The following is a 16,328-nucleotide window of genomic DNA, read 5'->3' as shown; positions in this document are numbered from 1 at the left end:
GAATTAGAGCAGGACCCCAGGAGGGCGGGGATGCCCTCGGGCTCCCTGGGACACTAACAGACACCTGCGCGCCCAGGAGAGTGGCCATACCCCGCCGCCGAGCTCCCTAAAAGACTGCAGCGCCCACGGCTGGACCCGGAGCAGGTCGGAGGGGCTCCAGCGGCGGCTCTGCGCGGAGGGGGCTGTGCGGCCGGGAGCAGCTAGGAGGCGACTCCGATAGAGGAAGAGGCTCCGCGCGCAGGGGGCTGCGCGGCCTGGAGCGCAAATCCAACAGCGCAGGCTCCAGAGCACAGGGCGCCGGGACACAGCCCAGGATCCAGCCTCCCCCCGGGACAGGCAGAGGCTGGGAGGGCTGAGGACCGCAAGGACGCTCCTGCCCAGAGCTGAGCAGATCAGCGGCCCTGCCCCGGAGCCTCCAGGCCCTGCAGACGGAGAAGCTCAGTAGTTACTGTGGGAGCTGAATCCAGGGCTCCAGAGCTGCCACCGCCACTGGGGTTGTTCCTCCTGGGGCCTCACGGGTTAAACAACCCCCACTGAGCCCTACACCAGGCAGGGGGCAGAGCAGCTCCCCCAAGTGCTAACACCTGAAAATCAGCACAACAGGCCCCTCCCCGAGAAGACCAGCTAGACGGACAAGTTCCAGGGGAAGTCATGGGACTTAAAGTATACAGAATCAGAAGATACTCCCCCGTGGTTTTTCCTTTTTTCTTTTCTTTTTGATTTCTGTTTGCTTCCCCCACCCTTTTTTCCCTTTCTTTCTTTTTCTTTCTCTTTTTCTTCTTTTTTTCTTTTTTTTCTTCCTTTTTTCTTTTTCTCTTTTCTTTCCTTCTCTCTCTCTTTCTCCTTTTCCCAATACAACTTGTTTTTGGCCACTCTGCACTGAGCAAAATGAATAGAAGGAAAACCTCACCTCAAAAGATATTTGCAAATGACGATCAGATAAAGGGCTAGTTTCCAAGATGTATAAAGAACTTATTAAACTCAACATCAAAGAAGCAAATAATCCAATCATGAAATGGGCAAAAGACATGAACAGAAATCTCACAGAGGAAGACATAGACACGGCCAACATGCACATGAGAAAATGTTCTGCATCACTTGCCATCAGGGAAACACAAATCAAAACCACAATGAGATACCACCTCACACCAGTGAGAATGGGGAAAATTAACAAGGCAGGAAACCACAAATGTTGGAGAGGATGCGGAGGAAAGGGAACCCTCTTACACTGTTGGTGGAAATGTGAACTGGTGCAGCCACTCTGGAAAACTGTGTGGAGGTTCCTCAAAGAGTTAAAAATAGACCTGCCCTACGACCCAGCAATTGCACTGTTGGGGATTTACCCCAAAGATTCAGATGCAATGAAACGCTGGGACACCTGCATCCTGATGTTTCTAGGAGCTATGTCCACAATAGCCAAACTGTGGAAGGAGCCTCGGTGTCCATCAAAAGATGAGTGGATAAAGAAGATGTGGTTTATGTATACAATGGAATATTACTCAGCCATTAGAAATGACAAATACCCACCATTTGCTTCAACGTGGATGGAACTGGAGGGTATTATGCTGAGTGAAGTAAGTCAATCGGAGAAGGACAAACATTGTATGTTCTCATTCATTTGGGGAATATAAATAATAGTGAAAGGGAATATAAGGGAAGGGAGAAGAAATGTGTGGGAAATATCAGAAAGGGAGACAGAACATGAAGACTCCTAACTCTGGGAATCGAACTAGGGGTGGTGGAAGGGGAGGAGGGCGGGGGGTGGGGGTGAATGGGTGACAGGCACTGAGGGGGGCACTTGACGGGATGAGCACTGGGTGTTATTCTCTATGTTGGTAAATTGAACACCAATAAAAAATAAATTTATTATTTTTAAAATATTAATAAAAAAGGGTTAAAAATGAAAAAAAAAAGCATAAGTATATGCTTAATACCTTCACCTATTTCACTCATCCCTTAACCCACCTCCTCCCTGGTAACCACCAGTTTGTTTTATATATATAAAAGAATCTGGTTCTTTGTCCCTTTTTTCTTTGTTTCTTTTTTTGTTGTTGTTTTGTTTGTTTGTTTTTGTTTTTTAAATTCCACATGAGTAAAATCATATGGCATTTGTCTTTATCTGATGCACTTCTTTCATTTAGCACTATACCCTGTAGATCCATCCATGTTGTTGCACATGGCAAGATTTCATTCTCTTTTATGGCCAGGTAACATTCCATTCTATATATTTTCTTTATCGATTCATCTATTGATGGATGCTTGGGTTGCTTGGTTGCTTCCATAATTTGGCTATTGTAAATAATGCTGCAATAAACATAAGGGTGCATATATCTTTTTGAATTCGTGTTTTTGTATTCTTTGGGTAAATCCCCAATAGTGGGATTATTGGATCATATAGTGATTCTATTTCTTAATATTTAGAGGAACTTCCATACTGTTTTCCATAGTGGCTATAGCAGTTCACATTCCCACCAACAGTGCATGAGGATTCCTTTTTCTCCACATCCTCACAAAACTTGTTATTTCTTGGGGCACCTGGTTGGTGCAGTTGGTTAAGCATTAGACTCTTGGTTTTGGCTCAGGTTGTGATCTCAGGGTTGTGAGATCAAACCCCATTTAGAGCTCTGCACTGGGTGTGAAACCTACCTAAGATTCTCTCTTTTGCCCACCAGCCCGCATTCTCTCTCTCTCTGTCTCTCTCTGTCTGTCTCTCAGAATGGCTAATACCTGTTAGCCATTCTGACAGGTATGTGGTGATAGCTCATTGTGATTTTGATTTGCATTTCCCTGATGATAATACTTTTTTTTTTCATATTCATTGGATATCTGTATGTCTTCTTTAGAGAAATGTCCTGCTCATTTCTTCTACCTATTTTTTAAATTGGGTTATTTGTTTTTGAGAGTTGAGTTATAGAAATTCCTTATATATTTTGAATACTAACCTCTTCTCAGATGTATCATTTGCAAATATTTTCTCCCATTCAGGATGTTGTCTTTTGGTTTTGTCCATTGTTTCCTTTGCCGTGCAGAAGCTTTTCATTTTGATGTAGTCCCAATAGTTTATTTGTGCTTTTGTTTCCCTTTCCTTAGGAGATACATCTAGAAAGAACCTTCTCGATTTTTAATTCTAGATATGAGGTCCACAGGATTGCTGGTGCTTCCTTTAATGGAGAGGCATTGTGCTCTGCGCTTCTGTTGGAAAAACCTGTAATGGTAAGGAACAAGAGAACATTTCAGAAGGATACTCCCAGATGATGTCTCTGATCTCAGGTTCCTTCCATTTTTCCAAAGGAAGGGTCAACCAGGTCATCCTCTGATACAAATAGACCCAGCCATAAGTCCACAGTAGCATTTAAGTCTGCTGAGAAACCCACACACAAAAATAAATCATCTCAGGCACTGAGAACTTAAACCTTAGGCTTGGATTAAGCTCCTAGACACATTAGGGAGACAACCAGCAATTTTTCTATTTTACATGGAAATGCTAATTTCACTTGCAAAAGAGGAGTACTAAAATAGTATTATGATGTTAACAGTAGAAATGTAGGAGTATGAAATTTGTAATGTTATAGACAAATTAAGCATGAAATGCAAATACCGTATCAGAGTGGGCTGGATATCCAGATTTCAGCTGAAATTCTCTAAAAGGGTTACAATGGCTAGCTAGTTCCACTGACTAAAGGGCCCTGGTGTTAGGAGAAGGAGGGGGTAAAAAGAATATAGAGAGAAGGTGAGGCAGTTTTAGAGTTTGTGACATCTTAGTTCTTCTCAGGAGGCTGTTCATGGATTTGAATATGTATAGGAGTGTGTTCTCTCACTGCAGTATGGGTACTTGAGAATTTATTTAGTAACTATTACTTGGGGGGATAATACAGACTACTGCTTATGATGCCTGTGACAGCCTGAAGACTATCTTAGTATGCTTGGGCTTCTATATCAAAATATCAATAGGCTCTGTGGCTTATAAATAACAGAAATGTATTTCTTAGGAGGCTGGGAAGTCCAAGATTAAGGTGCTAGTAGGTTCAGTGTCTTGTGAGGGCCTGCTTCCTGGCTGTCTTCTTGCTGTAACTTTAGATGGCAGAAAGCAGGGAGGGGGAGCAAGTCCTTTCATGACTCTTAAAAGGGAACTAATCCCATTTGTGAGACCTCCACACCCATGACCTTATCTAATCCTAATTACCTTCCAAAGACCCTACTTCCTAATATCAGCACATTGGGGTTAGGATTTCAGCATGTGAATTTGGAGGGGGCAGGACCACAAATGTACAGTTCATAACAAAAATATTTGGTAACCTGTAAATCTGATTGCTTCAATCCTCTGGTCAAAATCCTCCAGTGGATCCCAGTGCCAGCAGCACAGAATCATCCATTATCTTTTTGGTTGCTCATACTATTTCTTCATTCTTTCCACAGTTATCTATTGTGTGTCAGATACTGGAGATATACCAGTTAAGAAAACAGAGAAAGGAAACCCATCCCTCTTGGAGCTTGTATCTTGTGGTTAAGACAAACAACTTAATTAGAGATGATTATTTGACAATAAACTAATGTGGCTTTTTTTTTCACAGATCCCAACCCCAAACATGTTTCCCAAATCGAATCACACTCCTCTGCAGCCATTCCACCAATATGGTCCCTACCTAAAGAAGGGACACATTGTAAAGGGGAAACTCCCTGCAGAGAAGATGAACTAAAAGGAAGCACTTTTATGGAGATAGGGGTATGGAGGTGGGAAGGTGTAGTAGAAGTATTCACATTGGGAGAAGAGTGACCTGAGATGCTTTGAGCTTAGTGGAAGGACAAGCCTAGGAGAAGCTCTGTGTTTGACATGGAGATGGAGAAGGGAGAGTGGGTAGCAGGGGAACATCTCTGAAGGCAAGTGTCTAGGTAGATCTTCTCAAATAATGCTGCTGGTTCCCAGTGGTCTGTACCTATAATATAAAAGATGCGAAGTTCACATATGGCCCCAGAATATTGTGAACACAGCAAGACCCAGACACTCCAGGGTCATCGAGATGATGGCTATCATGGAGGTCAGTGTCCCCAGAGTTCTGGTGGTAGTGTTTGTTCGTCCCAAATGGATTCCAGAAGGATAGAAACTGACAAGGATGGATTAGAGATAAACAAAATGAAACAGCTTAACTGAAGGCCAGTAGAAAAAGAGCATGGACACCAGCTGTACCTCCATGTCACCAGGGAAGAGTAATAAACTTTCCCTTATACCAGGACATGGTGGTTGAGGAGGAAGGGGAGGGAGGGGAAAAACACTCTTATGAGGACCGGATTTTCAATGGACTTAGCACTTACCAGAAAGTGACTATCACACATTAAAAGATCAAAGGGCAAAGGAGAAAATGAAAAGGAGGTTGAACTAATAGGAAAGGTTTAGCTCACAAGAATCTTTTTTTGCCACAAAGCAGAAGTATAATATTTGCTAATTAATGTTTTAAAACACAAGTTTCAGAATGTTACACCTTTGCTTAAAATCCTTCAGTGGTTTCCCATTGTATTTAGGATAAATCCTGAATTCTTAGCGAGGACTAGAAGCCTCTATGATATTATGGCCCTGCCTATCTCTCCAACACCTTGTAGCACTATTCTAGAGTAACCAGTTATTAAAATAATAAACCAATATTTATTAAACAATTACTGCCCTCCCTATCCTATATGGTAGGTATAACTGAGGAAAACCAAAGTCCAGAGAGGTTATGTAAATTATCCAATGTCACACAGCAAGTGGAGGGTATCGCTGAGATTCAAATCCAGGACATTTGACTTTGGAACCTGGACTCACCACCACTCTGTACTGCTTGTTTCACTTCCTCATGTGTAAGCTCTTCCCTGTTCAACACCTTTGGTTTTCTTAAAGATTTATTTATTTTTTTATTTGAGAGTGAGAGAGAGAGAGAGAGAACAGGGGGAGGGGCAAAGGGAGAGGGACAGACAGTCTTAAGCAGATTCCATGCTGAGCATGGAGCCTGCTGCAGTTCTTGATCTCATGACCCTGCGATCACGACCTGAGCCAAAACCAAGAGTCAGATGCTTAGCTGAGTGTGCCACCCAGGGGCCCCAAATAAGGGCCTTTGTATAGGTTATTACCTCTGTGTAGAATGCTTTTCTTCAAATTAACTCACTCTTTTGGTCTCAATCTAAATGTCCCTTCCTCCGCAAAGCTTTCTCTGACAGCCACACCCCCAAGGTTAGGCTATGTTCCAACACTGTGCACAGTCAGAATACCCTACTTTTTCCCAAATAGCACTTTTTTGTATGTGATTTTATATTTATTTGTGTGATAATATAGTGTTGGTAGGAGGTTGGATCAAAATTTTAAAACTCAAACACATACACCAAAGAAAAGTAGCTTTTTTTCTTTTTTAAGTGATGTAATCTTACTTTCCAGCGCCTCGTTTGTATTTCTGACTTTTGTTTTGAACAGCATTAGGAAAATTCTTATACATATTGCTAACTGGTTTTAAATGGTAACAATTTATATTTATGTACTGTCTTGCAGTCTCAGTATTTTCTTAAAAGAGGCATTAAAAGAGAAGCTTGTTCCAATTAAAAAAAACTTCATAGTTTAGTAGTTTACAGTTTGTTAAAAAAATTAGTAGAAGGCCTGTTAGAGAGTGTGTACTATTTTATATTTATTTAAAATGATTTTTGAGTATAGTTGACAGAACATTACCTTAGTTTCAGGTGTACAACAGTGACTGAACAAGTTTATATGGTATACTATGCCTTATGCTATGTTCGTGTAGCTTCTGTCACCATACAATGCCATTATAATATCATTGGCTGTATTCCTTATGCTGTGCCTTTTATTCCTGTGATTTACTCATTCTATCAATGGAAGCCTGTATCTCCCTTTCTCCTTGCCGATTTGCTCAAACCATATGCCCTTGGCAACCATGAGTTTGTTCTTTGTATAGGTCTTTATAGGTCTGATTCTGATTTTTGTTTGTTCATTAAAATTTTTTTAATGTATTTATGTATTTATTTATAGAGCCTATGCTTCCATCTTATTATGATCTGAAATTTTTATTATATAATTTTATTTATATTTATTTTTATTTCATTTTATTTCCAGTGTAACTAACATTCAGTGTTGTACTGGTTTCAGGTGTAAAACGTAGTGATTCAACACTTCTATACATCACCCAGGGCTCATCACAACAAGTGCATCCCCTTAATCCCCATCACCTATATCACCCATCTCCCTACCCACCTCCCCTCTGGTAACCGTCAGTTTGTTTTCTATAGTTAAAAGTCTGTTTCTTTGCTTGGTTCTCTCTCTCTCTCTCTCTTTTTAAGATGTATTCTTTTGAGAGAGAGAGTGGGTGAGAGAGAGCACAAGCCAGTAGAGGGGCAGGAGGAGAGAGAGAAGCATACTCCCCGCTGAGCAGGGAGCCAGCCTCTGGGCCCAGGATCATGACCTGAGACTAAGGCAGTTACTTAACCACCTGTGCCACACAGATACCCCTCTCTCTTTTTTATTTTTTTCCCTTTGCCCATTTGTTTTGTTTCTTAAATTCACATATGAGTGAAATCATATGGTATGTCTTTCTCTGACTTATTTCACTTAACATTATACTTTCTAGCTCTATCCATGCAAATGGCAAGATTTTATTCCATTTTTTTTTGTGAAATAATTTTACAGTGTGTGTGTGTGTGTGTGTGTGTGTGTGTGTGTGTGTGTGTATCACATCATCTTTATCCATTCAGCTATGGGTAGACACTTGGCTGCTTCCATAATTTGGCTATGGTAGATAATGCTGCTGTAAACATAGGGCTGCAAGTATCCTTTGGAGTAGTGATTTTGGGGATTTCTCTTAGGCAAATACCCAGTAGTGTGATTATTTTTAACTTCTTGAGGAACATCCATATCGTCTTCCATAGTAGTTTGCATTGCCATCATGGTGCAAGAGGGTTTTCTTTTTTCCCTAACTCCTTTCCAACACTTCCTGTTCTTGTGTTTTACATTTTAGCCATGTTGACAGATGTGAGGTGATACCTCATGTGGTTTTGATTTGCATTTTCCTGATGAGTGATGTTAAGCAAGTGTCTGTTGCCATCTGGATGTCTTCTGTGGAGAACTATCTATTTATGTCTTCTGTCTATTTTTTTAATTGGTTATTTGTTTTTTGAGTGTTGAGTTGTATCACTTCTTTATGTATTTTGGATACTGACCCTTTGTTGGATATGTCACTAGAAAGTATCTTCTCCCATTCAATAGGTTTCCTTTTAGTTTTTTTTTTTTAAGATTTTATTCATCCATTCATGAAAGACACACACACACACACACACACACACACACATAGAGGCAGAGACACAGGCAGAGGGAGAAACAGGCTTCATGCAGGGAGCCTGATGTGAGACTCGATCGGTGTCTCCAGGATCACGCCACAGGCGGAAGGCAGGCGCTAAACCATTGAGCCACCCGGGCTGCCCATCCTTTTGGTTTTGTTGATTGTTTCCTTTGCTGTGCATAAGGTTTTTATTTTGATGTATTCCCAATAATTTATTTTTGCTTTTTATTTCCCATGTCTCAGGAGACATATCTAGAAAAATACTGCTATGGTTGTTGTCAGAGACATTACTAGCTGTATTGTCTTCTAGGATTTTTATGATTTCATGTCTCACATTTAGGTCTTTAATCTATTTTGAGTTTATTTTTGTATAGGGTTTAAATGGTCTGGTTTCATTCCTTTGCATGTAGCTGACCAGTCTTCTCTACACCATTTGTTGAAGAAACTTTTTCCTGTTGGGAATTCTTTCTGGCTTTGCAAAGATTAATTGACTACATAATTATGGGTTTATTTTCGAGTTTTTTTATTCTATTCCATTGATCTATCTGTCTATTTTTATGCCAGTACTGTACTGTTTTCATTACTACAGCTTTGTAATATAATTTGAAGTCTGGAATTGTGATACCTCCAGGTTTGCTTTTCTTTTTTCAAAATTGCCTTGGCTATTTAGGTCTTTTGTGGTTTCATATAAATTTTAGGATTTTTTTGTTCTAGTTCAATGAAAAATGCTGTTGGTATTCTGATAGGGATTATGTTAAATATAGATTGCTTTGGGCACTATAGACATTTTTTCTTTGTTTCAGAATTTGTATTTAAATTCTGGTTAGTTAACATAAAGTGTGTTATTGGCCTCAGGAGTAGAAGTAATTAATTAATTAATTAATTAATTTTTAGGTTTTATTTGTTTATTCATGAGAGACACAGAGAGAGAGAGGAGCAGAGGCATAGGCACAGGGAAAAACAGGCCCCTAGTGGGGAACCTGATGCAGGACTCAATCCCAGGACCTCAGGATCACGACCTGAGCCAAAGGCAGACACTCAACCACTGAGCTACCCAGGTGCCCCAGTAGTAGACTTTATTGATTGATTCATCATGGGTGGTATAGACATTTTAACAATATTTGTTCTTCCAATCCATCAGCATGGAATAGCTTTCTCTTTCTTTGTATTGTCTTCATTTCTTTAATCGGTGTTTTGTAGTTTTCAGAGTACAGGTCTTATTGGTACAGTACCAACTTTGTTGGTTAGATTTATTACCAGGTATCTTAGTACTTTTGGTGCATTTGTAAATGGAATTATTTTGTTAATTTCTTTCTGCTGCTTCATTATTAGAGTATAAAAATTGAACAGATTTCTGCACATTGATTTTGAATCCTGTGACTTAAATGAATTCATTTATCAGTTCTAGTAGTTTTTTTTTTTTTGTAGTCTTTAGGGTTTTCTTTATATAGTATTATGTCATCTACAAATAGTGAAAGTTCTACTTCTTTACCAATTTGGATGCTTTTTATTATTTCTTTTTCTTGTTTAGTTGCTGTGGCTAGGACTTCCAGTACTATACTGAATAAAAGTGGTGAGAGTGGACATCCTTATTTCTGACCTTAGGAGGAAAGCTCCCAATTTATCCCCATTGAGCATGATGCTTGTTGTGGGTTTTTCATATATAGCCTTTACTATGTTGCGGTATGTTCCTTGTAAACCTACTTTGTTGATGGCTTTTCTTCTGAATGGATGCTGTACTTTGTCCAAAATCCTTTTTCTGTGTCTCTTAAAATGATCATATATTTTTTTATCTTTTCTCTTATTGATATGATGTATCACATTGATCGATTTGCAAATATTGGACCAGCTTTGCATCCCAGGAATAAATCCCAACTGACCATGGTGAGTGATTTTTTTAATGTATTGTTGGGTTTGATGTGCTAGTATTTTTTTTAATTTTTTTTATTGGAGCCCAATTTGCCAACATGTAGCATAATACCCAGTGCTCATCCCATCAAGTGCCCGCTAGTATTTTGTTGAGGATTTTTGCACTTATGTTCATCAGAGGTATTGACCTGTCATACTCATTTTTTGCAGTGTCTTTATCTGGTCTTGGTATCAGGGTGATGCTTGCCTCATAGAATGAATTTGGATGTTTTCCTTCTTTTATTTTCAGAATAGTTTGAGAAGAATAGGCATTAACTCTTCTCTAAATGTTCGGTAGAATTTGCCTGGGAAGCCCATCTGATCCTGGACTTTTGTTTCTTGGGAGTTTTTTGATTAGTGATTGCTGGAAATTGATTTGTTCAAATTTTCTGTTTCTCTCTGTTCAGTTTCAATAGGTTATGTTTCTTGAAACTTATCTATTTCTTCTAGATTGTCTACTTTGTTGGAATATAGTTTTTCACAATATTTTCTTATGATTGTTTGTATTTCTATGGTATTGTTATTTCTCCTATTTCATTTATGACTTTATTTATTTGAGCCTTTTCTATTTTTCTTCAGGTTCTCTTATAAATCTGGCTAGAGGTTTATCAATTTTGTCGATCTCTTTAAAGAACCAACTCTTCATTTCATTGATCTAATTTTTTTGTTTCTTTATTTTTTTATTTTTGTTCTGTATCATTTATTTCTGCTCCAATCTTTATTATTTCCTTCCTTCTACTGGTTTTGGATTTTGTTATTCTTTTTATAGTTCCTTCAGGTGTCAGGTTAGATTGTTTATTTGTGATTTTTCTCAGTTCTTGCGATTGGCCTATTGCTATGAACTTTCCTCCTAGAACTGCTTTTGCTGCATCCCAAAGGATTTGGACTTTTGTGTTTTCCTTTTCATGTTTCCATGTACTGTTTGATTTCTTCTTTGATTTCTTGGTCAACCCACTCATTGTTTATTAGCATGTTATTTAACCTTCATCTGTTTGTGGTTGTTTCATAGTTTTTCATGTGGTTAATTTCTAGTTTCCTAGCGTTGTCAGAAAAGATGCATGGTATGGCTTCAATCCTTTTTGAATTTGTTGAGACTTATTTTGTGGCCTAATATGTGATCTATTCTCGTGAATGTTCTGTGTCAACTTGAAAAGAAAGTGTATTCTATTGTTTTAGGATGGAATATTCTGAATATATCTGTTAAATCCACCTAGTCCAGTGTGTCATTCAAAGGCACTGTTTCCTTGTTGATTTTCTGTTTGCATGATCTATCCATTGATGTAAATGGAGTGTTAAAGTCCCCTACTATTATTGTATTACTGTTGATTAGTTCCTTTATGTTTGTTATTGACTGTTTTATGTATTTGGGTGTTTCCATGTTGGGTGCATAAATATTTACAATTGTTCTATCTTCTTATTGGACTGTTCCTTTTATTATAATGTAGTGTTGTCCTTCTTTGTCTCTATTTACAGGCTTTGTTTTAAAGTCTATTTTGTCCAATGTAAGTACTGCTATTTCAGCTTTCTTTTGACATCCATTTGCATGATGAATGTCTCTCCATCCATTCACTTTCAATCCGCAGGTGTCTTTAGGTCTAAAGTGAGTTTTTTAGACACATTATATACATGGGTCTTGTGTTTTCATCCACTCTTTCAACCTGTGTTTTCTGACTGGAGCATTTAGTCCATTTGCATTCAAAGTAATTATTAAAAGATGTATTTATTGCCATTTTGTTACTTGTTTTGTGGTTGTTTTGGTAGTTTTCTCTGATCTTTTCTTCTCTTTCTCTCTCCCATGGTTTGCTGGTTTTCTTCAGAGATATACTTGGATTCCTTACTCTCTATTTTTTGCATGTCTATTACTCTTTTTTGATTTGTGGTTACATTTGATTTATACATAACAAATTCTGCATTTTGCAGTCTATATTAAGCTGATGGTCACTTCATTTTAAACTCATTGTTTACTTCTCTCCCCTCCATATTTCAGATATTTGGTATCATATTTCTTTAAAGACTTTCTTTCTTTATTCATGAGAGACAGAGACATACGTAGAGACACAGGGCTCGATCCCAGGACCACGGGATCATGCCCTGAGCTAAAGGCAGATGCTCAACCACTGAGCCACCCAGGCATCCTGATATCATATTTTATATCATTTTATTTTGTGCTTCTTGACTAATTTTTTTAAAGATTTATTTATTTATTTATTTATTTATTTATTTATTTATTTATTCAGAGAGAGCGAGAGAGAGGCAGAGACACAGGCAGAAGGAGAAGCAGGCCCCATGCAGGAAGCCTGATGCGGGACTCGACCCCGGGTCTCCAGGATCACACCCCAGGCTGCAGGCGGCACCAAACCACTGCACCACCGGGGCTGCCCTTCTTGACTAATTTTTATAAATATTCTTTAAAAAAATTTTTTTTTGCTTTTGTGGTTCCTATTTTTCTTACTCTTCCTTATGGTTTTTGGTTTCGACTCACAGAGTCCCTCTTAACATTTCTTGATTGGCTGGTTTAGTAGTCATGAATTCTTTTAACTTTTGTTTATCTGGAAAACTCTTTATCTCTCCTTCTATTCTGAGTGATAGCCTTGCTGGATAGAGTATTCTTGGATGCACATTTTTTCTCTTTGAATATATAGTGTCACTTCTCTCTGGCAAAGTTTCTGCTAAAATTCAGCTGGTAGCCTTATAGAGTTTTTCTTGTAGGTAACTTTGCTTTCCTCTTGCTGCTTTTTAAATCCTGTCTTTATCTTTAACCATTGACACTTTAATTATTATGTGTTGAAGTATGGGCCTCCTGTTTTTTTGGACCATTCTGTGTTTCTTGAACCTAGATGTTTATTTCCTTTCTTAGGGTAGGGAAACTTTCAGCAATTTTTTAAAAAATAAATTTTCTGTCCTTTTCTCTCTCTTCTTTTCTGGAATCTCTATAATGTATTTCTTCATTTGATGTTGTCTGAGAGATCTGTCAAACTATTCTCATTTTCTAAAAATTCTTTTCTCTTTTTGCTGTGCTCTCCATTATCCTGTCTTCAAGATCACTGATATGGGGCAGCCCCAGTGGCCCAGCGGTTCGGCACCACCTTTGGCCCAGGGTATGATCCTGGAGACCTGGGATCCAGTCCCGCGTCAGGCTCCCTGCATAGAACCTGCTTCTCTCCCTCTCCCTCTGCCTGTGTGTCTGCCTCTCTCTCTCTGTCTGTCATGAATAAATAAATAATTTTAAAATCTTTAAAGAAAATCACTGCTATGTTCTTCTGTATCCACTAATCTGCTGTTGATTCCATTTAGTGTATTTTTAAATTTCAGTTATTGTGTTCTTCAACTCTGATTGTTTTTTTGTTTATATTTTCTGGTTTTTAAGGTTCTATTTAAATTCCAGTTAGTTAACATGCAGTGTAATATTATCTTCAGGTGACAAAGGGGAAAAAAGAGAGAGGCAAATCTTTTTTATGCTTTCCATCTCCTTATATTGAATACTTCAGTGAGTTCTACTCTTTTCTCCATCCTGGCGAGTATTTTTACAATCATTACTTTAAATTTTATCCATCATATTGCTTACCTCTGTCTCATTTAATCTTTTTCTGAGATTGTCTTGTTCTTCCTTTTGGAGCATATTTCTTTGTCTCTTCATTTTGCTTGACTTTTCTGTGTTTCTGTGTTTTAGGTGGAATAGCTACTTCTCTTAAAGTTGAAGGAATAGTCTTCCGTGTAGACATCCCCTGCATAGTTCCTGTGCTTGGTGACTTTTTGCTTGCTGGCTGGAGCTGTGGTTGGTATGGACTGGGGTCCTGGGCCTTAACCCATCTAGTGGGCAGCCTGGCAGGACAGCTAAAGCTGAAGTGAGTGTGGATTGGTACAGGCCCCGGGCTCTCCACACTACAGGTACCCTGGCCAGAGAATTAAGGCTAAAGTGGATGCAAACCAGAGTATCCTGAGGTTCTAGACACAGAGGACACCTTGGCAGGATAGCTAAAGCTGAAGTGGGCATTATTCAAGATGTCCTGGGGCTCTCGGTGCAGAGTACCCTGGCAGAGCATCGCTGGAGATAAGGCACAATGTGGACTGGGGGGTGTACGGCTTTCTGTGCAGTGGGTGCCCTGGCAGGACAGCTGAAGCTGCAGTGGGTAGATATGAGGAGATCCCTGGGTACTTTTGCTAGGGGTGCCCTGCTAAAGCAGGTGTTGCGAGGCCATGTGCAGGCTGGGAGGTCCTGGGGCTCTCTACACAGAAGTCACTCTGGCAAGTTAGCTGAATCTGTAGTGGGTGCAAGCGGAGAGATCCTGTGGCTCTCCACACAGCGGGCACCCATGTCTTGTCTCTCTTGCTGTTCTCATTTCCTGTTCTTTTGCTGTTCTTTTGTTGTGCAGAAGCTGTTCATTTGGCCCTCGGTTCTTCTTCAGGAAGAATTGCTCTTAAATAGGTATAATTTTTGTGTTTCGTGGAGAAGGTGAGTTCAGGGTCTTCCTGCAGGGCTATCTTGGACTGGAACCTGTATTTAAATATCTTAATTTCCTCAGGGGGCATTGCCACCTCCTGATCAGGCTTCCTCAGCAGCCAGGAGAGCCTGGCTGGAGTGCAGGGGCCATTGCGCCACCTAGAGGCAGGTATTATATAGTCATTTAAAAAAATAGCTAATATGTGATTGAAAATAGCACTTTACCTGTGTCACCTACCTTCCTTTCCAACCCCATATATCATAATAATGAAATACTGATATTTCAAGTGTGTTGTTTTCATTTTTTATACAAAAACAAGATGCTACTTGCTAAGGATTTTCCCTTCATCTGCCTCTAAACTCTGAACTTATCTTAAGGCTTGCAGATTGGTCTTTCCTGCTTATAGGAGACATTTTAGAGGATATATTTTATATCTTTTTTTCAACACTGAGGAATTTTGTAGGTGTAAACACTTTAATAACTTGGTAAACAAAAAATCCCCCATGATTTTTGTTCATCAGTACTCTAGTATTCATAAGCTTATGATTTTTTTAAAGCTTTTTTAAAAAAGATTTATTTGTATTTGAGAGAGCACATGAGCAGGGGGTGGAGTAGAGGGAAAGGGAGAGGGAAGGAATCTCAAGCGGACGCGCCACTGAGCATGGAACCTAATGTAGAGCTTGATCTCACGACTTGAGATCATGATCTTAGCCAAAATCAAGAGTCAGACACTTAACCGAGCCACCCAGGCGCCCCAAAACTGTGAGTTTTTAAATCAAACTATTCAGTGGTTTAAAATTTTTCAAAGATACAGAATAAGAGTGCCTGGGTGGCTCAGTTGGTTAAGTGACTGCCTTTGGCTCAGGTCATTCCCAGGACTTTGGCATCAAGCCCCACGTTGGGCTCCTTGCTCAGCTGGGAGCCTGCTTCGCCCTTTCCCTCTGCCTGCTGCTCCCCCTGCTTGTGCGCTCCCTCTCTCTCTCTCTCTCTCTGTCAAATAAATAAATTAAATCTTTTTTTAAAAGATACAGATTAATTTATGTAGGAAAAAAAGGATTTTTCTTTTTACTGTATTATTGTTCATGTACCTGGAAAGTATATATTTCTCTTTAAACCTTCAGATACCCACTGAACTGTCTTGCTAAGATTGTAATAAAACACCTTCTAGGGGCACCGGGGTGGCTCAGTGATTGAGCATCAGCCTTTGGCTCAGGTCATGATTCCAGGGATGTGGGATTGAGTCCTGCATCAGGCTCCCAGCAGGGAGTCTGCTTCTCCCTCTGCCTGTGTCTCTGCCTCTCTGTGTGTTTCTCTCATGAATAAATTGATAAAAACCTTAAAAAAAAAAAAACACTTACTACGAAAAAAGTGTGTCATGAATGGTTTGAATCATTCTTGCCTTCTTATAATGTCATTTAGGGTATGGAGTGAGTATTTTCTCTATGACTTCGCAGATTATCATACTAATCGAAGCCTGGATTAGCCTCCAACATTTATCTTTGCACTTTCAATGTCATGAAATGTGTCTTGAGAGTTACTTTAATGTGAAGTACTTTGCTGGCATCACTTTTTCGGGCACACAATCATCCTTCACCCATTTATGTTAAGTTTGTCTTTACTACATTCCTTTTGCTACATATCTAGGGTCTCTCAAATGATGGCAATGTCA

At 39.4% G+C, this 16,328-nt stretch overlaps 2 long non-coding RNA genes across 8 annotated transcripts in view; one reads left to right on the top strand and one right to left on the bottom strand.

The window, feature by feature from the left end:
- LOC119873940 overlaps positions 1–5,241 on the top strand; it is a 38,801-nt gene extending 33,560 nt beyond the window's left edge. For 4 of the 7 annotated variants that reach the window (XR_005366951.1, XR_005366954.1, XR_005366957.1 and 1 more), the window contains 2 exons: positions 3,132–3,213; positions 4,417–5,241. This is a non-coding gene — a long non-coding RNA (uncharacterized LOC119873940). Of the gene's footprint in view, positions 1–3,090; positions 3,214–4,416 lie in introns of all 7 variants that reach the window. The other 3 variants (XR_005366952.1, XR_005366955.1, XR_005366956.1) reach the window with 1 other exon arrangement.
- The window catches only part of LOC119876817, a 62,702-nt gene that overhangs the window by 29,044 nt on the left and 17,330 nt on the right, over positions 1–16,328 (bottom strand). The window contains exon 2 of the long non-coding RNA XR_005366958.1: positions 2,943–3,205. This is a non-coding gene — a long non-coding RNA (uncharacterized LOC119876817). The remainder of the gene's footprint in view (positions 1–2,942; positions 3,206–16,328) is intronic.

The sequence above is a fragment of the Canis lupus genome, chromosome 11 (assembly GCF_011100685.1).
Source record: "Canis lupus familiaris isolate Mischka breed German Shepherd chromosome 11, alternate assembly UU_Cfam_GSD_1.0, whole genome shotgun sequence".
Classification (NCBI taxonomy): domain Eukaryota; kingdom Metazoa; phylum Chordata; class Mammalia; order Carnivora; family Canidae; genus Canis; species Canis lupus.
This window is presented reverse-complemented; position numbering and strand designations above follow the sequence as displayed.